Here is a 26,462-nt window from a genome sequence, read left to right as displayed (position 1 = left end):
AGAAAGGTGAAGCTTGAGCTGTGATTCCACATTCTAGAGGTGACAGACTTGACCTTGGGGGAGCTAGGGGTGGCAACGGCTGACAAAACTGTAAAAGCTATTCAAAGTGCTGAACCTGTTTTGGGAATGGCTCCTTTAGAGTTCTGGCTGTTCCGACTAAAACCCAGAATGGATTCACAGCCCCACCGAAATCAGAACCACCAGCCTCCACTGGATTGGAGCCTGATTAATCACTCCCCAATTCTTCCAACTCCGCCATAAATGGGTCACACCATTAGTCCAAAGAGCTCAGCATTGTCTACATGGAGTGGGCTGTAGTTCAGCTTGAAAGGGGTCTTCCTTTGCATGCAGAAGTTCCTCAGTGCGATCCCACCACGTTCAGGGAAAGTGAGGAAAGAAACGTGCCTGAAATCCTTGGGTTCTGCTGCAAGTCAGTGCCGAGAATACTGGGCCAGATGAACCAAGCATCTAAGGCCATTTCCTTTGTCCCTATGAACTTGGGTATTTGAGGAACTGCTGTGGGCACCACCACAAAATACCTAATCAGTGGATCGCTGCATTGGCGTCTACCTGTTGCATCTATGGATCTTCAGTTGCATCTTATTCAGCAAAAACTTTTGCTTCTATTTGACAACACAACATCTCATAAGGGATAGTGTAATTTAGCTAATTGCTGGTGGTTCAATGCAGCTAATACTTACTATAACCAAATGTTTTGGCAATGTCCAGTAGTTGCTTCTTTTGGGGGAGGAGGTTATTACACAAATAAATTTTGTACTGGAACAGTCTTTAATATTCACTGAATTGAATTATTTACTTGCTTCTTCGACATTCACAAACGGTCAGCATAAATAGATTCTCCATTCCCCTTTGACAGCTAAAAGACATTTTTATAACACTGGAAGGATAAAAATGCTCACCTCCTGTTATACAATGGATTGAGGACTTTACAACACTTTCAATCTTTGAACATGTGGCATATGGACATCACCTTCAAGTGGATACATTTGTTGAAGCCTATATGTAGTTGTTAGAAAGTTGGGTGCATTTCATTATGTATTCATTGCTATGAATATATACAAATCCAAGTATGTATATTTAAAGATATGAGAAACTATATAATATATATGGGTGTCATGTTGGGGACCCCTGCACCAACAGATCTGGAATAATCCCACCCTTCCCAGTTGGGTACTGGCAATCAATCCTTTGGAGTAACCTTGCCACACCAAAGCCTGTCTGTTTTCCTTTTTGTGATATTCTCTGAAACCTTTTGTGCACACACGTAAAGTGTCTGACGTCCAATGCACACTCCTTGAGAGCAAGCCCTATTCAAGTCAATGGACTTATGCCTAAATAATAGGACATGGATGAAAGCGTACAGTTGAAAACACACACACACACACACACAATTTGGGGTAAAACAGCCTCCCCAGCCTCACCCCCCCTCCAGTAGTTTTGGACTACAACTCCCATCATCCCCAACCACTGGCCATGCTGGCTGGGGCTGATGGGAGCAGAAGTCCAGAATATCTAGTTAGCATTCGTTTTGGTTAGCATTAGTAATTGTGAGCGCACGTAGTGGTACCGGTTCCAAATTCATTAATTTCATGGTGTGGGGGACAGAGCTGTTTGGAGAACAGGGGTAAAACTCTTCCTCCAGTCCTCTGTGAGAGAAGTTTATTTTTAAGCGTTCTGTATCACTTCATCATCATCAAAGGCAATCCCAGGACAGTGTACCTCTGTTTAATTTTTATGTATTGCTTTTTATAATTTTATTAAATTATATTAAAATACATAAAAATAAAACAAAGGCATACAAACTATAAAACCAGGAAATAAAATAATAATCTAAAATCAATTTAGATTGCATTTTTAAATGGGATAGGGTTCTCCTCCGGATGCCTGAGCAAAGAAATGGTTCCATTTGGCACAGACTCCACATTCTTTTCTGTGCCAATCTTACATCCTTCAGGAGGGAAATCCAAAATTGGGATGCTGCCACATAAGCAAAGAAGGGGGAAAAAAAGAGACTTGCCCTGCCTTTAGGAGCTTGCAATTTAAACATTAAAGGAAGAACAGAGGTCCTTTGCATCTGTTAACAAGCAAGTCCTATTGAGTTCAATGGGGCTTACTCCCAGGCAAGTCAGAAAATCCTGACATGTCTCCCAGTAAATGGCAAAACCAGCTCAAGTGCTTTCAATAAATGTCCTGACTTAATAATTACTTACCAAACCATAAGTATAAATGGTTGGTGGGGGTTTTCCCCTTTCTGTTTGTGAGCAAGCCATCTTCTGGTATTTCCTGTTGTTGGGACTTCTGACTCTTTAGAATTGCTGGGAAATGTCAACATTCACCAAGGTTCTGGCCATAGACACAAGAGATGCTATATTATATATACATGAACATACAGAGTCAAAGGAATTTCTTAAATGTTTTAAAAATAATAATTGGTGACATCATTACATCTTGCTGTAGAATGAAGTGAGTGGCTCTCATATTGATAATCCTCCTCTCCCTTTTATCCTCACAACAACCTTGTGAGGTAGGCTGGGCTGAGAGTCTGTGACTGACACTAAGTCACCCAATGAGCTCCCATGGCTGAGTGGGGACTAGAACCCAGATCTCCTGGCTCTGCACTGTCTCTCTATCCTACCTTATATGTTGGATCAGTGACTGCATAGACATGGAACTACAATTGTATACATGCTCTTTGGTTGTTTTTATATACATTAATTAAAAATGGGTGAAATTTATAGTTCTGTTTCATTGGATCACATTTATATTGTAATGGTCACTTGGCTAGAAGCAATAACACTTTACTGCCTTTATATAAATATAATTATAATTATATAATTATGTGAAGGAGGGACTTGCTTTGAATACAGAATTTAAATCAACCTTTTATTCAGAACCATGAGGACTAGAATGTTACTTTATTTTTAGGGGAAGGAACATAGCTCAGTGGTAGAGTACCATCTTTACACGTTCAAGGCAGGGCCCATGAGAGAGGGGTGCAGGGGGTACATTGTACCTGAGCCCGGGGTCAAAAAGGGGGCCCCAAAGGAAGGGAGCTGGAAATTTCCTGGGATCTCAGAAAATGTTTGCATATATTGTGTGAAGCCTAGCATTCACATTTTGTGTAAGCTTACATAGTTTTATGCATTGTAATTCATAGAAATTATGATCCATAATATTCATTAGACAAAAAAAAAACCCCTATGGTTTACGAAAACAACGTTAAGGCCCTACAGTTTCCAACCAAGCACCAAAAAGCAGGGAAATTGGGAGTTATGGCTCACAAGCCTTAACGCCACATCCTCCCTAAGGAGGCAGAAAGTGCCAGTGAAATTCTCATTCTCCCAAAGCAAACCATGAGGACAGGTTGGAGAATACGATATGCAGTGGTGACTAGTCCCAGATTTGATAACCTTGGGATGCTTAGGGTGACCCTATGAAAAGGAGGACAGGGCTCCTGTATCTTTAACAGTTGCATAGAAAAGGGAATTTCAGCAGGTGACATTTGTATATATGGGGAACCTGGTGAAATTCCCTCTTCATCACACCAGTTAAAGCTGCAGGAGCTATACTTAGGGTGACCAGATTTGAAAGAGGGCAGGGCACCTGCAGCTTTAACTGGTGTGATGAAGAGGGAATTTCACCAGGTTCCCCATATATACAAATGACACCTGCTGAAATTCCCTTTTCTATACAACTGTTAAAGAAACAAGAGCCCTGTCCTCCTTTTCATAGGGTCACCCTAGCTTTGCGCCAGTGTGCATCACTTTACAAATGTTTATGTATTGCCCCCAGCAATTGAGAGCAGAGAGATCAGGGATCTGCTAGCCAGGCCTGCTGTGACTGGGATCTAGCAGTCTGGAATGGATTGGTGGGGGCTTCCATTTGGGCGGGAGATTTCGCCTCAGTTTGGCCTAGACAGCAAAGAAGTAAGAGGCTGAGAGGACCTGGCTGAGGGCACTCCTTTTTAAACAGGCCTTAACCCTTTTTAATTCAACATCCTGTGTTCATTTCCCCCCCCAGATTACTTCTTATTTTTTCTTGTCTGTTAAAGAGGTTGTTTAATAAAGACTGTTGAATTTTAAGAAGCTTGCGTTTATCTGGCTGAGAAGGGCCTATATAGAAGTATAAATTATAAATCATCTCTCCAAAATGTATTCTCACAACTCAGGGGCCCAGAAAAGACAAGACAAGAAAGAACAAGTGGAAAATGAAAACAGGGGTCAACAAACGCTCTTTCAATTTGGATTAAGTGCGGCTTCAAAAAGATTTTCGTTGAAGTCACCTATAGGATTGGAGCAAGAAGAAACTTTTCGAATCCTCATCCCCCAAAAAGGAGCATAGAAATCATAGAATGGTGGAGTTGGAAGGGGCCTCTGAGGTCATCTAGTCCAACCCCTGTTCAATGCAGGAATCCACCCTAAAGCATCCCTGATCGATGGCTGTCCAGCTGCCTCTTGAAGGCCTCTAGTCTCCCTCGGTAACCGGGGAGCAGTTGATTTGGGTAAACATGCACAGTATTTTGATGAAGGGGCAGATGCAGAAAATGGAAAATAGAAAGAAACAGACATGCAGATAGAAGTGAATTTGGAAGATGAGAGGAGTAATCATAACGTAGGCCTCGACATTGGATGCATCACAAATGAGTTTCCATCTCAAAAGGAAACAGAAAAGTATGTTACAAATGGTCACATCCCTCTGCCTAAAACATTCCCAAAAGACACCTGCCATCAAGTTTTGCCAGAAAGCATCCTGAAATTTCAAAGTACTAATGGAGAACTACATGTAAGAGACCGGCTTGTCTGGAGTCAGTAAGTTTATCTAACATTTTTACTACCGTATTTCTTCAATTGTGAGACGCACACTAATTTCAGTACCATCAACAGAAAACAAAACCTAAGACACACCCGCGATTCTAAGACACACCCCATTGAGGGGAGACATGAGAGCACTCTTCAAATACTTGAAAGGTTGTCACACAGAGGAGGGCCAGGATCTCTTCTCGATCCTCCCAGAGTGCAGGACACAGAATAACGGGCTCAAGTTAAAGGAAGCCAGATTCCATCTGGACATCAGGAAAAACTTCCTGACTGTTAGAGCAGTACGGCAATGGAATTAGTTACTTAGGGGGGTTGTGGGCTCTCCCACACTAGAGGCCTTCAAGAGGCAGCTGGAAAACCAGGCAGCTGTACAGTCAGGGATGCTTTAGGGTGGATTCCTGCATTGAGCAGGGGGTTGGACTCGATGGCCTTGTAGGTCCCTTCCAACTCTGCTATTCTATGATTCTATGATTTTTAGAGATGTTTATATGGGGGAAAAAGTGCATCTTAGAATCGAAGAAATAGAGTAATACTTATGTTTTCTGATGACCTGATCTGCATTGCAATATAAAAGGATGTTTCAATGTGAATTCTTTTATCAGTATTGTAGCATAAACAAAGATGTTCAAATCAAATGTGCTTTCTTAACTTTGATCCTCTTTTATTTTATTTATATTTATTTATGTTTATCATGGAGGGAGCATAAGAGCACCCCTCTCTTGTCTTCCATACCCTTTTTGACCTCATGGCATAAAACCATTGTGGATAAAAACAGAATGTCTAATGGAGAAGGGAAGCCCCCCCCCCAAAAAAAAACACTTTGTACCCCCTGATAAAATCCCTCTCAGAGGCCCTGGTTCAAGGTTCCAGGCATCTGCAGGCAGGGCTGGAAACGCTCCTGCCTGAAACCCAGGAGAGCCCTTGCTGCCAGTTAGTGTCGACAATACTGGGTTAGACGGACTGAAAATCTGTCTTTATATCCATTGGGGCTGTCAATGAAAGGATAATTCCGTGGAGGCTGGTGCCCCTGATTTCCGTGGGGCTGTGATTCCATTCTGGGTTTCAGTCAGAACCTACCAGAACTCTAAGGTAGCTTGGATCGCTCCTTTACAGAACGGATTCACACAGCCACACCGAAATCGGAGCCACCAGCTTCTTCTGGGCAAAGCACTGAGAACTCAGATAACATTGCTACAGAAGGGGTTTTATTGGGGGAGGAGGGGGCGGCTCTCCGTCCTTAACACCCCCCCCCCATTCGACCCAAGGATGAGACGTCCCAGCCTGGGGGCGGCTGCCCTTTGTGAGCCCTCTCTGCCCACCTACTCCCTGCCCCCCACCGCACCCCAGGCTTTCTCGGCGTCCTCTTCCACTCTCCCTCCCTCCGAAATCCACTTGTGGCCAAGGAGGCCTTCCTACGGGGAGGGGTGTGTTACAGCTGCATTTCAAACAACCGGCCGCTAGGCTTGGGAAAAGAAGCCGCAAAAAAGAGAGAGGGCGGCGGGGGAGAAATAACCAGCTTGCCTGGCCTTACGTTTCTCCTCCTGTCTTGGATCTCTGATCGGAGCGTGCGAGCGAGCAGCCACTGCCATCTTATTTTATTTTTAATTAAATCATCGCCTTCGCCTCCAGCCGCCCTCCACCAAGACCTCGGATCGAGGGTGGTGGTGGTGGAGAAACTCCGAGAGAACTAACGTAGGTAAGATCGGAGCTGGGGAGGGGGCGAGGAAGCGGTGGTAGTTTTCCTCCAGGGAGGGGTCGGCGGCGGCAGGAAGATCTTTGCACCCCCAGCTCGTCGTGTGCAATGCTCTGCTCTGCTCTCCCCCCTCCCTCTCAGATGTGCTGCCAGCCAGCCAGCCAGCCATAGCACCCACGCACCCACCCCCTCCCCTCCCGGGCACCCTGGAGCGCGCCTCTCCCCTTCGGAACGCGGCGGGAGGCTTTGGAACGTTGAGGGTCGAATTGTTGCTACTTTGTGGAACTCTCGCTTCCCTTTTGTGCGCTCCGAACGTTCTATAGAACGTTCGGCAACAAACAAACAACCCCCACCTCCATTTTCTTGCCCGATTCGCGCCCCCACCGCCCCGCAAAATTGGATTCCGGAGGCGGGGTAGCAGCTGATCCGCCACCCCCACCCCCCTTCTCCCCACCACTCTCCTCCTTCCTCCTCCAGAGCGGCCTGTTCTAAGCCAGCGCAGGCCCTCAGCTTTTCTCCGCTTCTGCTTTGCCTCTTTTCCCCCTTTCGGATCCCAGCTCCTGGGAGCGCTTGGAGGGTGGCGTGGCGGTCCGTCGCCTCTTCTCCCCCTCCCTTCAGGCAATCCTAAACCCACCCAAAGCATTCCAAATAAAAGAGAGGTGTGTGTTTTGGAGGACTCCCAACGCTGCTTCCACTGGTTGGATTTAAAGGGAAAAGGGGTGTGTGCGACGCGAAGCAGAAGGAGCTGGGCTTTTGGAGGAAAGGCAGCAAGAGAGGCGGGCAGGCATGGCTGATAGGGTGGGTGAGTAGGAGGGGGCTCTTCTTTGGTTCAATGAAAAGGTGGGGGTAGGGGTTTTTTGGACACTTTCCCTTTCTTTTTTGATAATTCCAAATGTAATTGTTTCCTTGTGTATGTGTGTTTCCCTCCTGTTTATCCCTCCCAGGTGTGTGTGTGTGTGTGTGGAGGGGGGGCTTTGGATAACTTGGGGCTAGCCAGGTCTTCCCACTCCCACTGAGGAAGGCTGTACAGAAACTACTCCTAGAATTATACTTATTTATTTCTCTTATATATCCTTCCCCACCCCAAATCCTGTAGCTTGCGATCTCCCCCAATACATGCCCTGTTTCCAGTGATTGCAAATTTGTTTCACTTTTCCCCCCTTCTCATTTTGTTGTTGTTGATGGCAATGCATAATTTTGCAGTCCTAACAACACTCTTGTCCGGTATGCCTGCATGATTATCCCCATTTCGCAGGTGGGGTAACTTAATGGCTCCCTTAAGGCCACCGAAACCAGTTCATCCAGGAAGGGAGTTCTAAAGTGATTTTACTCTCCAGCTCATAGCCATGACATAGTGCTAAACCTTGCTTTAATTTTGAAAGTTGAGCAGGTATAAAAGGCATCTAAATTATGCCCGGTTTAGTTCTTGTTTCATTTTGGATCTGCACCTATGCAATCCAGTTTCTGAAATCGGTCTGTTTTGTCATGATTACATTGCTGAAATGGTGTGGCCTATATCTCTTACATTGGGATAGAATTTTGCTATTTATGTACAGACAACTCCACCTATAAGTGTTTCTTAAAGGCTCCAATTACAAACCAACTGAGATCTTGCTGCATGGGATCCACGGATGATCCGCTAGGTTCGTTGAATGTCATGGTGAGTTGCAACATTGGAGACACTGGTTTTGCTTTGGGCTGTTTCTGAGCTGTACCATTAAGATTTAAAAGTTAATTTTGGGCAGGGCAGTTGAGCCCTTCTTGACCCATCAGAATATTACTCCCACCTTAGGACAGGAGCATTGCAGCTCGTCTATTTATCAGATAATATCGGCATATATGATTAGCCATTTCAGGAGCAAGGATGCCATATAATTTCTGAGAACGATCTTCCTTCTCATCTTGTAGTCGTCTGATGGTTTTGTCACAGTTCCCCGGGAGTTTTCGGTTAACGCTTGCAACAGGATTTTATCTCATTGGCTGTGTTTGTTGTTGTTATTAATGAGACGTCTGTCAACTGATGGGAATGATTGACATCTGCTCTCTAGCTCAGTTTGCCATTTCGAGCTGAGTATTTTCAAACATGCAAATAAAGGAGATGGCTGTGGAGGAGGATTGGTCTGTTGCCTGGTGATGTCATAATGCCCCCCCTCACCTCTGCTATTGTTCTTTGTGAGGTCATCTAGGTGAAAGACCCCGCGGTTCCTCGAACACCATCTATTACCTTGTCTCAGAAACCTGAGAAAGATAATCTCATTATCACAGATCAACAGATAGCTCCTAAACATGAAACATTCCAAAACTTAGAAGGATGCCTGGTGTGGAGAATGTGGATCGGGAGACATTTTTCTCCCTCTCCTCATACTAGAAGCCAGTGGGGTCCTCCCATCAAGCTGATTAGTGGGAGATTCAGCTCAGATAAAAGGAAGCACTTCTTCACACAGTGCAGAGTTAAATTTTTGTGATCTTCCCAGAGAGCTAAATAAAATAATAATAATAATAAATAAATGATGGAATTCGCTTCACCAAGGCATAGTGATGGCCAGCAATTTGGATGGCTTTAAATGGGGGTTAGACAAATTCCTGGAGGAGAAGGCTGTCCAGGGCTGCAAGTGCTGATGGCTATATGTCGATGTACACCAGTTGCTGGGGAACATGGGCAGGAGGGTGCCGTTGCATTCATGTCCTGCTTGTGGGTTTCCTGTGGGTGGGTGGTTGGCCTCTGCGAACAGAATGCTAGACTAAATGGACCCTTGGACTAATCCAGCAGGGCTCTTTTTATGTTCTTGGAATAAAGAAGTTAAATTCTCAGGAAAAAGAAACAGTAATGAGAAACATCCTCCTCCTGAAACAGAATGACTTGGTCTGCAATCATATGTACACACTTACCGGAGAGTAAGCAGTATTAAACTCAGCGTGAGTTACTTCTGAGTAGGCATGTACAAGTTTGTGCTGACACTCTGTTTATTGTTAAAGAAAAAGGAAAATGGAATTCAAGGTGGCCTTTGTGATTCACACACACACAGCATTTTATCATTACAACAACCCTGTGAGGTAGGTTGGGATGAGTGATGGTGACCAGCCCCAAAGCAGAATTCCTCCACATTCAAAAATGTGTTAACAAAACAATGTTCGCCCATGACTTGTAAAAACGCCCAGCAGTTTGCTGAAAGCCTTAGAATTAATCTGTGGCAGAAGTCTGATTCGAACTCGTGACTCCCAGATTTGAAGTCCTGTTGTCTGTCGGCTGGATCCAGCTGGCTCTCATGCGGTTTTGCTAGTGAATTGTTATACTGGCGGCTCATTTTGTCTGGCTTCAGGTACTGAAATGGTGTGGAAGGCGTATGGACAGAAGTGATTGTAAGGTAAAAGGAAAGGATCCTTCAATTCCTTTCACAAAGTCTTTCCTTTGGGTTTATCATTTCTGCAAATCCTTGAGTCTGTCTTGCCAAGTTCCAGGACGCTGTCCTTTTACGCAACTGAGATCTGTTCTAGGAAGTGATTTGACGGTGCTGATTTTGTTGATAATGCTTATTAACCACCTGCCTGTCATAAATTCAGCGATGAACAAGGAAACCAATTAAAACAAGGACAGTATAGAGGAAACTAGCAGGGGGAAACCACACACCGACATAGTTTTGAGCTTCAGAAGGTCTAGCAAATTTATTTTTATTCTTTTAATGAAAGCTAAGCTTCTCAGGTAGCTGCCTTCTTCTTCCACGATCCACAACCTAAGCATCTTTTCCAACTCACCTGTGGAATTGCAGCACGTTTATTACCGCACCAAATAATAGTCAGTGTTTCTGGTCCTGGCCACATGTCACCCTTCTACACTCAATACTTCTCCTCCAGAAGGGGCAAAGAACTTCTCTTCTCCTTCACTTCTCCACAGTGTGGGCCAAAATCTTCCGTACCACTGGTGCCTAATGAACTGTTTCCGAGCAATTGAAAAGTTTGCATATTGCTAAACCTAAAAAACCAGTTCCAATCATCCATCAGTCAGCAGGCCCAATAGCCATGCTAGCTATGTGTGTTGGGAGTTGTCATTCAACGCATCTGGAGAACATCAGGTTGCAGAAGGTTGACCTAAGTTGTACCCAGGGGAGGCTGGTGGCTCCTATGTCACTAGGGCATTGAATCCGCTCTGGGTTTCAGTCAGAACCAGACAGAATTCTAAAGACACTATCCAAGGTGCCAAACCCATCTTCAAAACGGGCTCAGCACCTCTGGAGTTCTGACTGAAATCCGGAGTGGATTCAGAAAATGACCCAGTTCAGATGGCGTGCTAAGCCATGGTGGTTAAGCACTGTGAGCTAAACGTTATGGTTTAGCGTGTCATGTGAACACTCCCTAACCATGGTGGCTACATAACCATGGTTTAAACACGCTCAATAACCATTTGCTGCAAAAGAGTTAGCGGCCTAACTATGGCTTAGCGTGTTGTCTGAACAGGCCCAATGTCTTTAGTGCTTTTAATTTTTTCAATGAAAAAAAATACTCTTAATAATGATCACAGTAGGATTAGCAGATAATAAATAATAATAATAACAACAAATTTATTTCTTGCCTGATATGATTATGAGCATAGTATGATTATGATTTTACAGATCCACCCATTCTTAATTTTAAAGGGGATTTATACCTATGAAATGCATAGAGGCTCATTTAATAATTTTTGTAAACTGCCCAGAGAGCTTCGGCTATTGGGCGGTATAGAAATGCAATAAATAAATAAAAATTTGTTATGGTAAGTCATTTGTCTTTCCTGGACTACGATCCTATGCGTGTTTTCCTAGGAGTAGGTCCTACTGAACACGAGGAGACTGATTTCTGAGTAAATGTGCATAAAATTGGGTTGCAAGTGAGAGCCGGCTGGTGAAATGGGGGAACCAGAGGTTCAGACTCAGATGTAGTGTGAAAAACAGGTAGGAATAGAGACATGAAAGCCCGGGGGGGAAAATGGAAAAATTCAGGGAGGGAAATTCCCCATTTTTTCTATGGACCATTCCTGCCCCCCCCCCAAATTGGAAAGCTTTAGATTATGAAATATTTTCTTTATTTTCTTTTAGAATTTAAGGCTAAGTGTTTATATATTGTTACCTAGCCTTTTCTCTCCCCACCCAAATGTTTTCTAAAAACTAAGAACACTTTTATAGAAAGACTAGAGATGAAAAGTGTCTGGAAGTAATGAAGCCATGGGGAATTTTTTTAAAATTCTCTCTGTAAGATTCCCAGCATAGTTATTTCTTTCATTCCTTATTAAAAGTTATTGTTCTGAAGTACATCTGAAGTTTATTTTACTGATAGACATTTATGCTCAGTTTTCCAACATGTGAGTTCCTGACAGTAAATGTGCATTTCCTGGGTTTTGTTCTATAGAGTCCTGTGTTTCTGCTGCTGTAGTTCTAATCTAATAATAAAATAACTTTAGGAAAAGAAAGGGTATTTTATGTCCCTAAAGCATCCCTCCCCAAACTGGTGCCTTCTGGATGTTTTGGACTACAGCATTTCTGACCTATGGCTATGCTGTCGGGGGCTGATGGAACCTGAAATCCAAAACTTCTGGAGGGCACCAGGTTGAGACAGGCTATCTTAAAGCAACAAAGTGACTTTAGATCTGCAGAGTGTTAAAAAAAAGTATTGCGTATTTAATTCCCGACTCAAACATTTCTCTCCCCCCCACACACAAAAAAGCCTCTGAAAAAGCTTCCAAACATTTCCCCCCATGGCCTCAAAATTTCCAGACATTTTACATCTGTATCACAGGAGATAGATAGATGGATCTTCCTCTGTAAATTTGATCCTGCATCCTCAACACCTCCCACTGTGTCAAAATGAATTTGGGAATTGCATCGTAACAGCCTGGATCACAGATGCCTGTTTTCTAAAAATCCTGTGGGTTATTTCCCTTTGTTAATAACACACATATATTTCCTTGTGGGCTGATAGCACGCCCAGCTTTTGGATGAAGCCTGCAAATGTTTCTGAATGCTGTTGACATGGGAAGCAAAGAAATGTTTTTCCAGTAGCCCTGGAGTACATTTAGTCAAGAGAAGTGTCACAGTATGGGTGGTATAGAAATGTAATAAATAAATAAATAAATAAATAAATATGAAAGCCACTGGATTCAACCTGAATGAGTTGTTCTTCCTGGGAGGAAGCCGGAAGTAGTTAAGAGCAATTCCCACTTCTTCTGGCCTGAGGGGAGAGAGGCCACACCCTGAGAGAACACTGTACCGAAAACAAAATCCTTTATTTAAATAAGATTTGAAAGTTTGTTTGGAAATCAGAGTTTGTTTGATTTTGTAAGGTGCAACTGCACCCTCTTGAAATGCAGAGGATGTCTAAATTAACATATTGGCCGCATTTGCATGTCACAATAAACCAGAATTCTAGAGAATTTAGCCTTATTGTGAAGGAATGAGCATGGTGGTGCACACTGCCCAACTAAAGAAACTGTGGATCTTCTGTTCTTGGTTTGTTTATTGGGATTGTCATGCCTCCCCTGATGGATTTCTCATCTGAGGAAGATCTAAAGCTCTTGGAGTCAGATGTCCCTAGCTCTCTGACTGAACCCTGCTGGCTTATTTCTTGGTCTTGCCTGGATTCTTGCTCATAGCCTACACCGTACCAGCTTAGGCCTTGCACTGCCTTTTAAAACTACACCTCGCATGTACCCCACCTGGGACATGTGGGATAATAGGATCAACTCCGCATGTATCCAGCCACTAGGGGGCGATAGAGAATGTCCTGTAGCTTGACCAGTTCCTATTTCCTGCTCCCTCCCCTTCCTCTTCCCTCTCTCTTGCCTCTGCGGCAAGCGCCCATGCGGTCTCTCCACCTCCTTGCATTTTGCTTTCCTTCTCGTCTGTTGAATTTTGAGTGCGGCCAAGTATTTCTCCACTGAAAATGTAACAAACGAAGAAAGCAAGATGAGCTTTGCAAGAGCTGAGCTGCGAGATCTCAGTGGGGGCCATCTTGCAGGAGCATCTCTCCTTGTGAATCATAAAGAGCAAGTTTAAGTTTTACGCTTTTGCAAGAATTTTGCAAGTGCACATCTTAAAAGCAGGGCAGCGCAAGGCTTAAGGTAAGGATCTAAAACACAGAACCACCAGTTCCATGTGTCCAATGGAGCTTTGAAGTGTGCCACCCTAATGCACACTTTGCTGAGAGTAAGCCCTATTGAATGCAGTCAGGCTTACGTCTTGTAAACATGCATACGGTTCTGCTGTGTGTTTCTTAGACTGCAATCTCCCTGTGTGTTAAATCATTTTGAAAACCAAGAGGAGTTTCAAAATCAATAGTGATATAGGGGAAATATGTAGCCACCGGGTGTACCAGTGTGTGCTCCCATCTTTTAATGTTGACTTTTTCTCTTTTGGGTTGTGGGTATAAAACAGCCTTAGAATCATAGACCCATAGAATAGTATAGTTGGAAGGGGCCTATAAGGCCATTGAGTCCAACCCCCTGCTCAGTGCAGGAATCCACCTTAAAGCATCCCTGACAGATGGCTGTCCAGCTGCATCTTGAAGCCCTCTAGTGTGGGAGAGCCCACGATCTCCCTGGGTCACTGGTTCCATTGCCATACCACTCTAACAGTCAGGAAGTTTTTCTTGATGTCCAGCTGGAATCTGGCTTCCTGTAACTTGAGCCCATTATTCTGTGTCCTGCACTCTGGGATGATTGAGAAGACATCCTGGCCCTCCTCTGCCTTGTATTTAAGTGCTAGCCTTGGTCACCACAGGCGATCAGGAATTCTATGGCAGGCGAGCAAGTGCTTTATTCCTCCTCCATGCCAGTGTAGAAATGCAATAGGCTGCTGAAAGAGGGACGGACCATCCTTCTTCAGCCTGCCACCAGCGGACTAATAAACATTTTTGCCAGCTAGTGACTTTTTATGTAGAGGGCTGATGTAAAAGCCTTGCGTGAATGCTAGCTAGTGAAGCAACCAGGCATGGCATGTTTTATATTATTGGCTGTGTTAATTCTGGACTCTTGAGAGTTCTCGTTCAGGAAGCATATCCTATTTTCTTTTCACTGTTATAAGCTATGTAAGGCTCTTCTCTGCCTACCTCGAGGGGAGAGTGTGTGGCAAAATACTCTGTCTCCCCCCCCCCATGTCCCCCAAGAACACAGAAGTTGCCAAACATGTTTGAGGAAGCTTTCACCTGCACCCACCAGCAGAGATAAAAACCATGTGTGTGTTCTAACGTGATTGCTTATAAGGTGATGATATGCATTCTAGCCAGGGGGCCTTGGCCAAGGCTACAAAATGTCAGGCACTCTTGACTATGGATCAAGATGCTTATAGCATGTCTGGGACCCAGCAAAGTAAGCTATCTGGGGCTGGGTGTGTCCAAGTGTAGTGGAAACGTGGAAGGCTGATGTATATTGAGCAGTCAGTAGTGCATCAGTTCTCCTGCCCATGCCTAGAGTGCATGTTTGTTGAGCTGATGGGGAGGGGTGCTACGTGGATGGATGCTGAGGTCCAGCTGGACTACGTTGGACTCTCCCAATTCAGAACTTCTCTAGAGGCCGATCCAGAACTGGTGCTATGGACCAGGCCATTATGGGATTTCGTTTGCTGCTGATCTTATCTTGATAGGATGTCGGGATTCCCAGTCTCTGAAGAAATGTATGGATTGTCTTCCTTTTTCTTGCTCTATTAGCTAAATAACCTCCTTTCCTTCACCCAGGGGTGTGTTCATTGCCTCTGAATATCCAAAAAGAACTGTTGCCTATTGATGAAACAGTTGGCAAAACACCAGTTACAGAAGGAGTGTGTAACTTCGAGTCCCTGCTATTGGTGTTAGGGTTGGACATTTGGCAGGACAAATAGCAGTCAGACGTTTTCTAAAACAGGAATGGGCAACCTTCTGCCTGTGGCCATGTTGCGGCCCGCGAGTGGTCCCCATGCAGTCCGCCAGCTTCCCTTCTTGGAGCTGAGGAACCTACTAGACACTAGAAGCTGAGGGTTCCAATGTCGGTGAGGTGGTGAATCCACTCTGGGTTTCAGTCAGAACCAGCCAGAACTCTCCAAGGTGCAGAGCAATTAGCTCCTTCGAGTTCTGAGTGAAACACCACATTGACATTGGTTCTCAGAAGCAGGAAGACTTTCTTGCTGAGGCATGGTCCCAGCCTAAACGGGAAGTTACGTCCTATCTAGGAGGGCCCAATGGCCGGCCTGTTTGGGCAGGACCAATTCAGAGCCGAGCAGGAAACTGGGCCATATGTCTCTGCCCCAACACCATGTGCTCCACCCTTCCAACCTCTGAGTGTTTGACGAAGGTCCAAAGGAACCTGTGGTTGTGTATGCTCTTCCATGTGATTGGGACCCCTGTGTGATGGGGTTGCATGGAGGAGCGTACACAAGTACAGCCAGCTACCCCTTCAGATGTCTGCTGAACTTTTGCTGGGGATGGGGCCACTACACACGTGGCCCTGCTCCCCTGTTCTTTGACTGGCCATGGGTGGTTCTTGACTGCTCTACAAGGCAGTGTTTTCAGGCTACTGTGCTCCAAGGTCCAGGCCTGTGTTTCTGATGGCCATCTCTAGAATCTTTACCTCTGAGATTCTTGAGTGGGAGAGCACACGCTTCCAAAAAAGGGGTGCACCTCAATAAAGGATAGTGTAGAGTTGGAAAAGGTGCAGAAAAGGGCAATGAAAATGATCTTAGGTGCTGGAGCAACCTCTATGAGGAATGGGACATTTTAGCCTAGAAGAATGGCGAATAACAGGAGTCAAAATACTAGAACCCAATGGGGTCATCCCATGAAGGGAAGGACTTCTTCACACACCACGAGATGCAGTGATGGACACCACTTTGGATGGCTTTGAAAATGGATTTGACAAATTTACGGAGGATAAAGCTATCAATAGGTACTTGTCCTGAAGGTTATATGCCACCTCCAGTATTGGAGGCAGTATGCCTATGTACACCAGTTGCTGGGGAACATGGGTGGGAGGGAGGGTGCTGTTGCACTCATGTCCTACTTGTGGGAACACAGTGCTGGACTTCATAAGATTTTGGTCTGATCCAGTATGGCTCTACTTACATTTGTATAAGTCTGTATTCAAGTACAACAACCTCCAGCCTGTTTTGATTATTTTGTTCCAACCACTGCATTTGCAAACAAATCAGATTTCGAAGATGATGATATAAGCAAGGTCTGTGTGCCATAACAGCCTTGGGGCAGAGGATTCAAGAAGCAAGTTGTTCCATAGTATCTAAATGAACCTTTTTTTTAAAAAAAAGCCATCAAAATTGGGTGGGAAAATAATGAGTAAACAAAGATACAGCCGACAAGATTCAGTAAAGAAACCAATTTAGGGAGCAACTGGATAATGGTACATTTTACATAGTCTGCTGCAGCTCATGAAGCTGAGCAAATGCAGAGAGCAATTTCTCCAAGGCTACATCCAGCTGATCCTCATTCGAAAGGCCTAAGAACTAATTTCCTAAATCCGAAATAAATTAAAAGGTGTGCCTTCATTTACCGCAACAAAATGACTTCCTCTCCTGCCGCTAAATCCCGGACTGACGCTTAGTTTCCTGGCTTGAGTTGTGGGAGGGGGAGTCATTATATACTCTGTTCCACCATCTCGAATCTTTTGCAAGATTTTAATTCCAAACCTAATTAGCGAAGCACACAGTTGCGTTGTCATAGGTAACGGAAATGGCTGCTTTATTGTTGGTGGCTGAGGAAGGAGTTTCAGGATAGGCTTTTTGCATTCAGAAATACAATTTTGTGTGTATGTGGGGTGTGTGTGATGTTGCTGAGGCTTCTTTTACCGTGATTGGCTCAGCTGTTAGGCTGTCACAGAGAGGCTGAGCAATCAGAAAGCTGCTATTGGTTTGAGCTGCTATTGGTTTGAAATTTCCACCCAGTGATGCAGGGTGGAAATTTTTCCAGTGTTTTATTTTTCGGTGGAAATTTTTTCCATTTTGTAAGATCATTAGTATTGATTAATGGATCCCAATTGCAAATGCAGTATTAGTCATGTTGTAGACAAGTGGGTGGTCACATGCCCTGCACAGTTCTTTGGGTTGCAAACGTTTATGACTGCCTCAACATTTTCCCCTTCAATTTAAACACCGTAAGGGAGGCACATGCTATTGTCTTTAAAATACTTCAGTAAGAAAAATCTACACAATATAACATTTAAACCACATTAAGTGTGCCTAATTTCCCCCCTCAAATATTTCAGGTCAAATACTTGTAGTGTATTGGGTCAAAAAATTAACGTCACTTACTTTTTGGGAGTTGATTTTGTTGTTGCTTACTAACGAGTAAAATAAACATGCTAAATTCAATCACTCTCTAGGGCATCAGATATATATATATATTTATGCAAAGTGAAAAATTTCCAGTGCAAATTATCCTAATTTGTATAGGGATATTTCCCAGATTTTTTAATGTAAAATTTTCCAATTCCCCCCCCCCCCACAAACAACCCCTTTCCCCACATCATTAAAACGTAGATAGAACAGGCTGAATGGCTTCTAGGGATTGATCATGGTACCCCTGTAAGACACATCTAAGAGAGTTTTTGGTTGTACCAGCTTTATCACTGGGGCAAACCCAGCCCAAAAATAACCCAGTGAATCACTAGCTGCCACCCGCTACTAGGTCAACAGAGCTATAGGACTCTCCTAACTATTTTGGAATGAGAGATAAAATTGGGGTGCCAAGTTGCAACTCTTTTAGGGTGTTTCTAATGAGAATGCATTGAGCAGCTATTTCGTCTTTTCGACCGTAACAGAACATGCCAGTAGTCATTAACTAAACAGGTTTGTTTAGCAAAACACAGCCTGTTAAGTAGACAAAGAAAATTTTGCATCTGACTGCTTAGAACAGGCAGGCAGGTCATATGTTACGTGTGTCTTAAACTCAGAGAGAGCATTAAGCTGACGAATCTCCTCCGGCAGGCCATTCCACTCTCTGGGGGCAGCAGAAGAAAAGGTCCTCTGGGTAATATCTGGCCCTTCCAGTTAAAGGATCTTGGGTAACATGAGGCGGGTAAGAAATTATTATTATTATTATTATTATTATTATTATTATTATTATTATTGGTAGGTGCCTGATCATACCTACCCTTGATGCCGGTCCTGGAACTAAAGTTCAGATACAAACGTCGACATCTTATCTGAAACGTCGACATTTTAACCTGTTGCATCTCAACTGTCTGTGGCAGGAAGGTTGGTTAGAAAGATGAGTAGCATGGGCCTAGGAAAGGTATGTTGGACGGCAGAGTGACCCAGAAGAACCAAATGGAGGCCGTTGGATTAGGCAAGAAAGGGAAAATTGGGAGAAAGGGCGGAGAGATGGATGCAATATTTAGTAGCGATGTGGGGTAGGTGTGGGACAAGAGGAATCACCAGCAGCACTGCCTTTGGGCAGAGGGAGGTGGGCATCTCATCTTCTGAGCTAACCTGCTGCCTTCAGGTGTGGCCCGTTGGACAGTAAGTAAGATTCAACGAGCCAGTCCGGTTGGCTTGTGTATGTAGAATGGGGAGACGCCATCTTGTCCTTTCTCTCGGGCAGCAAATTTTTTTGGGTGGCCTGCCCTGGTTAAGCAGCCAGAAACTTGCTTGCAAGTTTCTAAAAACACAAAGACAGTAGGCTTTGCCACACACCAAAAAAGAGGTTCTTCTCGGACTACAAGAAGAAACAAATATTTGTAATGCGCTAGAATCCCCATTGTTTACAAAGGGAGGTGGGCTGGAGGCCGTAAGAGAATAGATTTCTCTCTCTTTAACTCCAAGCCAAAACTTTGCTATGGAGTTTATTTGCCAAGTGGGGTAGAAGCAGGAACGCCAGTGACTTCCTGTCGACAATGATATTGCTCTGGGTGCTTTTGCAATGACCCTACGGTTAATTAGGTTGTGTCAGTGGCTCTGAATTCCTTCTTTAATTAGAACTGTTGGTTAGCTCTGTGTGTGTTATAGCTGATGGAGTGTAGTGATGCTTTGCCTTGACCCTTCTTTTTTAATTCTGCAGTTTTTAAAGTTGTGTGATTGTTTTCCCGTTGCGCTATTGGTGTTCGTAGAGCTTTACAGAAAAATCAAGAAAAGGCAGGTCCCTGCCCTGAGGAGTTTGCAGTCTAAATTTAGATTTGAGATCAGGGATTGGGAGGGAGATAAGCAAGAGATAAATGCAAGCTAAACCAGCTGCAAAAGATGTCACTCCCTACTTCCGCCCCCTACAAGCATGAGACATTAACATCACATAGAGTTATGGGTTCCAGATGTGGGATGTATCCTCATATAAATCACCATGCAACTTGGGGTGGGGGTGGATATATATGATAATAGGGTACAACTTAGTGGCTTAGGTCAAAGGTGCGGTACTCTCTGGGCTGATCAATTTTTACCTTGACTGTAAAAGGCGAATGACCAAAGAGCAGCAATTCTAGACAAAATATCTCTGGTAGAAGCACCCTACCTGTTTGACTTATCTCCCCTTTTTAATTACCCATTTGGGAAAGCTGGGACAATGTTGCCCAGCATCAGGCCTGGCCCTACTATGAGGCTGTGTGAGGCAGTCATAAAAGGATAGCAAATTGTTAGTTATTTACTTAGTTATTCTTGTATTTCTGCAGCTAGGAATGGGAAGACTTGCTTATGGGATTTTCTGGCTCATGTACCAAAATAACTTGGCTGGTTTGGGATACTGTGCACCTTGATTTTTTTTTTTGTAGGGGAGACCATTTGTTGCTCTGCTTCAGGCAGCAAATGTCTTGGGCCAGCGCTACCTGGCATTTCTGTGTCTTCCTGCCTGCTAGAATCTTTCTTGAGGACTAGAAAAACGCTCCTTGTTTTGGTAGTGTAAAAGCTGAGATTGTTTCCTCTCATCACGATGGCGTCTTCTGCTTTTGCAACAGCAAACCCACTGACATGAGCAGCGCGTACACCCCTGCGCGTAAGACACATCGGCTCGGCCAGTATCCCGCCTGCCCCGTTTCTAAGCTGCCTGCCCTTCTAGTGCTGCACCAGCTGTTGTGGAAGATGAGTAGATAATTCATGTCAGCAGCTGGGTTTTAAAAAAGCAAAAAAATCCTGGGTAAACATAGATAGACGCTGGAGCTATACCACTCAACGGTAACCTTGTCAGCCGATGGCCCTGCTGGACATGCGTTGAGCTCTTGTGACAGCAGGTCGCTTTGCCAAGTGCATTTGTTGCTTGACAGCTTTTTTGCTTTCTCTGGTAGCTGCTCTGCCATTCTCTTGCCTCAAATTCTCTTGCACCAGGCCAAGCATCTTCCTGAAATCCTATCACAGATCACTTCCCTTCTGCCCTGTATCAGGCACCCAATGTGCCAGGGATTTGCACGCTATCAGCAAGCATTGAACACAGCACGGCACCCCCTGGACTTCTTTAAAGTGCAGTTGCAGAGAAACATGTGAAGCTGCTTTATACTGAGACTGTCCATTGGTCCATCTAACTCAATATTGTGAGAGCATCAGAAGAGCACTGCTGGATCAGCCCAAGGGTCCATCTAGTTCAGCACTCTGTTCACACAGTGGCCAGCCAGCCATCAACCAGGGACCAACAAAGCGCCTTCCCACCCATGTTTCCCAGCAACTCATGCCCACAGGCTTACTGCCTGTGATACTGGTAACTATCAGGGCTAGTAGCCATTGATAGCCTTCTTATTCAGGAATTTATCCAGCCCCCTTTTAAAGCCATCCAAATTGGTGGCCACCGCTACATCTTGTGGTAGTGAGTTCCATAATTTAACTATGTGCTGTGTGATGAAGTTCTTCCTTTGATTTGTCCTGAATCTCCCACCCATCAGCTTCATGGGATGAGCCCATTGGGTTCTAGTATTATGGGGGAGGGAGAAAAATGTCTCCCTTTCTATATTCTCCACACCAGGCATAATTTTGTGTACATGGACAATTGACAGTAGTTTTCAGGCAAGGGCCTTTCCCAGATGCCTGCCTGGAGTAGGGATGTGATGGCCGGGGGTGGGGGGACAGATTTTTTTTTGGGGGGGGGAAACAGTTTCTCCCCTGAATGTCTCCCTTCAAGGACCATTTTTGTGTCCCGTCCCCCCTAAAAATATTGAACAACGTTAGATGATGAAATACTTTCTTTAAGAATTTTAAGACGTGGTATTTGTATTGTTACTCAGCCTTTTCTCTATGTAATAAGGACACTTTTATAGAAAGACTAGAGATGTAAAACGTCTGGAAATAATGAAGCCATGGGGAAAATGTTTTTTTAATCCTCTCTGTAAGATTCCCAGCCTTCCTTCTATTCCTTATTTCCATTCCAAAACTAAGCGCTGAAATGCACATCTTTGGAACTGATGCACAGATGGGGGAGAAGCTCTCGCTCAGTAGCAGAGTACAATCTTTGCCTGCAGAAGGTTGTAGGTTCAATCCCCATCTTCTCCAGGTAGGTCTCTAGAAAAAAATAAACATAGAGAGCCCTGGAGGTTTTTTTTAACCCCCCCCCCAAATTTTAATTTCTCCCAAAATGTCCATTGTTTCTTTCCTGAAATAAAAACTTGAGGAAAAAACCAGGTATTTTACCCCCATGGCTTCAAAATTTCCAGAAACTTTGCATCTCTAGCCTGGAGACGGTCGTGTTTGAACCTGCAACCTTCTGCATGCAAAGGGTGTACTCTAGGACTGAGCTATTGTCCTTCACCTAAAAATAAAGTAAGATGCTAGTACTCATGACTCCGAAGAAAGGGCTGAATTAAATAGGAAACTTGGAAGCTGTTTTATCCCAAGCCGAGACCACAGGTTCATCTAAAATCTCGGCACAGCAGATAAAGCAACGTACAGGGTTGGGCAAAAAAGAAGGGGAGGGGAAAATATCAGCCAAGCCATTGGAGGTTCAGTGGGGTCCAATGTCAGTGGGGCGGTGAATCCGTTCTGAGTTTCAGTCAGAACTCTAAAGGAGCTCTCAAAGGTGCCGAAAGTCGTCCTAGGAGACCATCTTTTTGCCAGAAGAAATTCTGCAGACGCTTCTAACAACCCCTTAAGGAAGGCCTTAGATTAAAGGACAGCCCGAAACGTGTCGGGCTTCCTGAAAAGAAACATTTTGCCTCCTGAAAACGTGCTTCTCTTCTTTCTGACCTACTTTGGATGCTTACCTCCATCCGTTGGTTCATATTTTGAAGAAGCCTTAAAAAAACACTCTGCTTTAAGTACCCGTTGCACAATGCCTGAAGCAGAATGGTCTGGTGGAATGTTGTTTCATCACAGTGGTCTCCTAGCAGCGCTTTTCTTTGTTTCCCTAGTGTGAGAACCAGGTGAGGAGAACAGAGCCAGCAGTTGAGGCTGGAGAAAGTGGTAGTAGCTACTCCTGGTTCTGCACCTTTTGGTATCTGCCTCCTAATTACTAAGGAGCTAAGCCCGATTTAATAGGACCCAGTGTGATGGGCGAAGGTAGGTCCGTACTGAGCTGTACCATATAACTGATGAGTTTCTTGTGCTGCGTCTACCCAAAAAAACTCTTAATCCATTATCACCCTTGGAATTTGGAGTATCAGTTCTGTGATCATCTATGGATGCACTACTGCTTGCTCATTTTGTACCCCCGGGAGGTTCCCTACCATAGAGATGAAGGGACATGAGACAGTGTTGCACAATCCTACTGTGTCCATCCAATCTAAAATCAAATGGAAATTAAAGTGGCGAATGAAGTTTGATTTCTGCACCCCTGCATTCCAAGATGTTGGAATGTAGGGGTGCAGAAACTCAGCTTGATTCAAAATTCAGTTTTGGAGAAGCTTTCAGGGATCACGTTCCAGTGGTGCGCAGGACTGGAGGGAAAAGGGGGCGGGGCTGAAGGGAAAAGGGGAGTGGCCAAAATACCGGCCTGTTGTAGTTTGAAGATCTTACTGGCAGTCACCTTGAGAGAGAGATTTCAACCTTTCAGAATGGGGAAAAACACAACAAGATGAGAATGAATATGAGCCAACAGTGTGATGTAGCTGCAAAAAAAGCAAATGCTATTTTGGGCTGCATTAATATAAGCATAGCTTCCAAATTGCGCGAGGTACTGGTTCCCTTCTATTCGGCCCTGGTTAGGCTTCATCTTGAGTATAGCGTCCAGTTCTGGGCACCACACTTCAAGAAGGATGCAGACAAGATGGAGGGTGCTAGAAATCGAATGGGTATCACTCCAGATCTGCCCCAGGCCCTTGTGGAACCAGCTTCCCCTGCTGGCATGGCTGAAGCACTAGAGAGGAGACGAAAGTGATTATTTAATTTAATTTAAATATTTTATACCCCTACAGCGGACCTCGAATGAGGCTGACATTAAGTGAAAATGAATACATAATAAATATAATCCAGTTTTAAAGGCAAGGTATATAAATAAAAAAGGGGGTTATAAGTATTGCTTATTGTTCTTATTGTTGATGGTATTAATATTATTCTCTCTTTTCTTACTCATGGTGGTTTTTCTAGACGGACATGACGGGCTTTGCCAAGTCATGCTGTCTTTTACTGACTCGGAAATTCCTGACTATTGAACATGTTTTAAGTATGACTGCTTTCAGGATGTTGGTGTGGATGCGTTTTGGTAGGCCCGGTTTCTGAAGGTTTTCTGTATAGTTTTTTGATGTGGTCCTGGTGACTGATGTGACTAACAGAATAATTGTGACCTTTTCCTGTTGCCATAGTTCTTTAACTTCCATAGCCAGTGGTGTATATTTTCTTCTCCTCCTCCTCCTCCTGATGAAGATTCTTGGGAGGGGTGGGCAATTATAGAAAACATCCACTCCCCAGACCTTAGATCTTGGCTCGCCGCTCAGACCATGTTACTCCGCTTCTGAAATCTCTTCATTGGCTTCCAATTCACTTCAGAATCCAATATAAACTTCTCCTGTTAACCTCCAAAGCTTTTCACCGTCTAGCTCCTTCCTATCTCTCCTCTCTCATCTCACACTATTGCCCCGCTCGTGCTCTTCCCTCCTCTGATGCCATGTTTCTCACCTGCCCAAGGGCCTCTACTTCCCTTGCTCGGCTTCGTCCATTTTCTTCTGCTGCCCCTTACGCCTGGAACGCTCTTCCAGAACATTTGAGAACTACAAGTTCAATCGCAGCTTTTAAAGCTCAACTAAAAACTTTTCTTTTTCCTAAAGCTTTTAAAACTTGATGTTGTGCGGACTTTATACTGTTAGTTTTACCCTACCCTGTGCCTGCTTACCCTACCCTGTGCCTGTTTGCATTCTCTTCCCCTCCTTATTGTTTTACTATGATTTTATTAGATTGTAAGCCTATGCGGCAGGGTCTTGCTATTTACTGTTTTACTCTGTACAGTACCATGTACATTGATGGTGCTATATAAATAAATAATAATAATAATAGATCAGAAGTAGGCATCAGATGTACACAGCTCTCATCGACACTAGCCAATGATCAGAGGCTTCTGGGAGTTGTGGACCAAAACATCTGGAGGGAATCTGGTTACACATCACTGCGTTAGATGCTAATAATGTTCCCTACTGCTGCTCTTTGAAGGTACCATGGTGACCATGCCTAGCAACGAGGCCCAAGTAGCACTAGATGTTTGGGTACCTGGAGGACAGGTCATCATCTCCTGTGGGCAGATGTATGATAGACTTTTTGCAACTTCAAGAATAACCTGATGAGATCTGAACTCGTAGCAACCAAGAAAGAGATCTTGGGGTTATCGTGGACAGCTCGATGAAAAGATGGAGCCAGTGTGTAGCTGCTGTAAAAAAAGAAAAAAGCGTGGAGGGAGCCAACTCCATGCTAGGCATAATTAGAAAAAGAATTGAGAATAAAACTGCCAATATCATACTGCCATTATAAAAATCTGTGGTGTGACCACATTTGGAATACTGTGTACAGTTCCGGTCACCATACTTAAAAAAAAAATCTTGTAGAGCTGGAAAAGGTGCAGAAAAGGGCAAATAAAATGGTCAAGCGGCTGGAGCATCTCCCCTATGAGGGAAAGTTACAACGGCTGGGATTGTTAAGCTTGGGAAAAAGGACGCTGAGACAAGATAGAGGTGTACAAAATTATGCCTGGGATGGAGAATGTGGAGAGGGAGACATTTTTCTCCCTCTCCCATAATACTAGATCTGAGTGGGGTCATTCCATGAAGCTGATTGGTGGGAGATTCAGGACAGATAAAAGGAAGGACTTCTTCATGCAGCAGAGTTAAACTATGGAATTCAGTAGCACAAGATGTTCTGATGGCCACCAGTTTGGATTGGTTTAAGAGAGGGTTCGATAAATTCCTGGAGGAGAAGCTTATCAATGGCTACTAGTCCAGATGGCTATGCGCTACCTTCAGCAGCAGAAGCAGTAAACCTATGTACCCCAGTTGCTAGGGAACATGGGTGGGATGGTGCTGTTGCATCCGTGTCCTGCTTGTGGGTTCCTGGTCGACAGCTGGTTGTAGGTGGAACGTTGGTCTGATCCAGCATGGCTCTTCTTACATTACCGTTAGTCTTGATTTTCTAAAACACTGCATGAAATTATGCTTGTTTATTGAGACCTCTGATTTTCTAGCTGACTTCTGATCAGACTTAACTCTATTACATGTTGGAACTTGGGACCTTGCTGGCCCCATTCAAAACTTTACTGCTAGAAATAAGAATACCGTATTTCTTCGACTGTAAGACGCCATCGATTGTAAGACGCACACTAATTTCAGTACCACCAACAGGGGAAAAAAAAACTAAGACACACCCGCGATTCTAAGACGCACCCCATTTTTAGAGATGTTTATATGGGGGAAAAAGTGTGTCTTAGAATAGAAGAAATAGGGTAAGTAAAATTGTTGCTGTTGATGCAGACTGCTGCATTATGTTGATGATACCTTTTTTTTAAAGACTACAATTGGTGATGGATCAGCAAGGCTTTTAAGTTCTGTGTAATTTGTGCTCCGTGCGCCATGAAAGGTTAGCGTTTTAGCCATCTGGGATAGCTTG

At 44.2% G+C, this 26,462-nt stretch overlaps 1 protein-coding gene across 2 annotated transcripts in view; it reads left to right on the top strand.

The window, feature by feature from the left end:
* The first annotated feature begins 6,310 nt into the window (after positions 1-6,310).
* CUEDC1 (CUE domain containing 1) overlaps positions 6,311-26,462 on the top strand; it is a 65,431-nt gene continuing 45,279 nt past the window's right edge. For both annotated transcript variants that reach the window (XM_063146572.1, XM_063146571.1), the window contains exon 1: positions 6,311-6,534. The gene's annotated coding sequence lies outside the window, so the exon portion shown is untranslated. The remainder of the gene's footprint in view (positions 6,535-26,462) is intronic.

This window comes from Elgaria multicarinata, chromosome 22, assembly GCF_023053635.1.
Source record: "Elgaria multicarinata webbii isolate HBS135686 ecotype San Diego chromosome 22, rElgMul1.1.pri, whole genome shotgun sequence".
Taxonomy (NCBI): Eukaryota; Metazoa; Chordata; class Lepidosauria; order Squamata; family Anguidae; genus Elgaria; species Elgaria multicarinata.
Note: the sequence above shows the minus strand (reverse complement) of the source record. Positions and strands in the feature narration are given on the sequence as shown.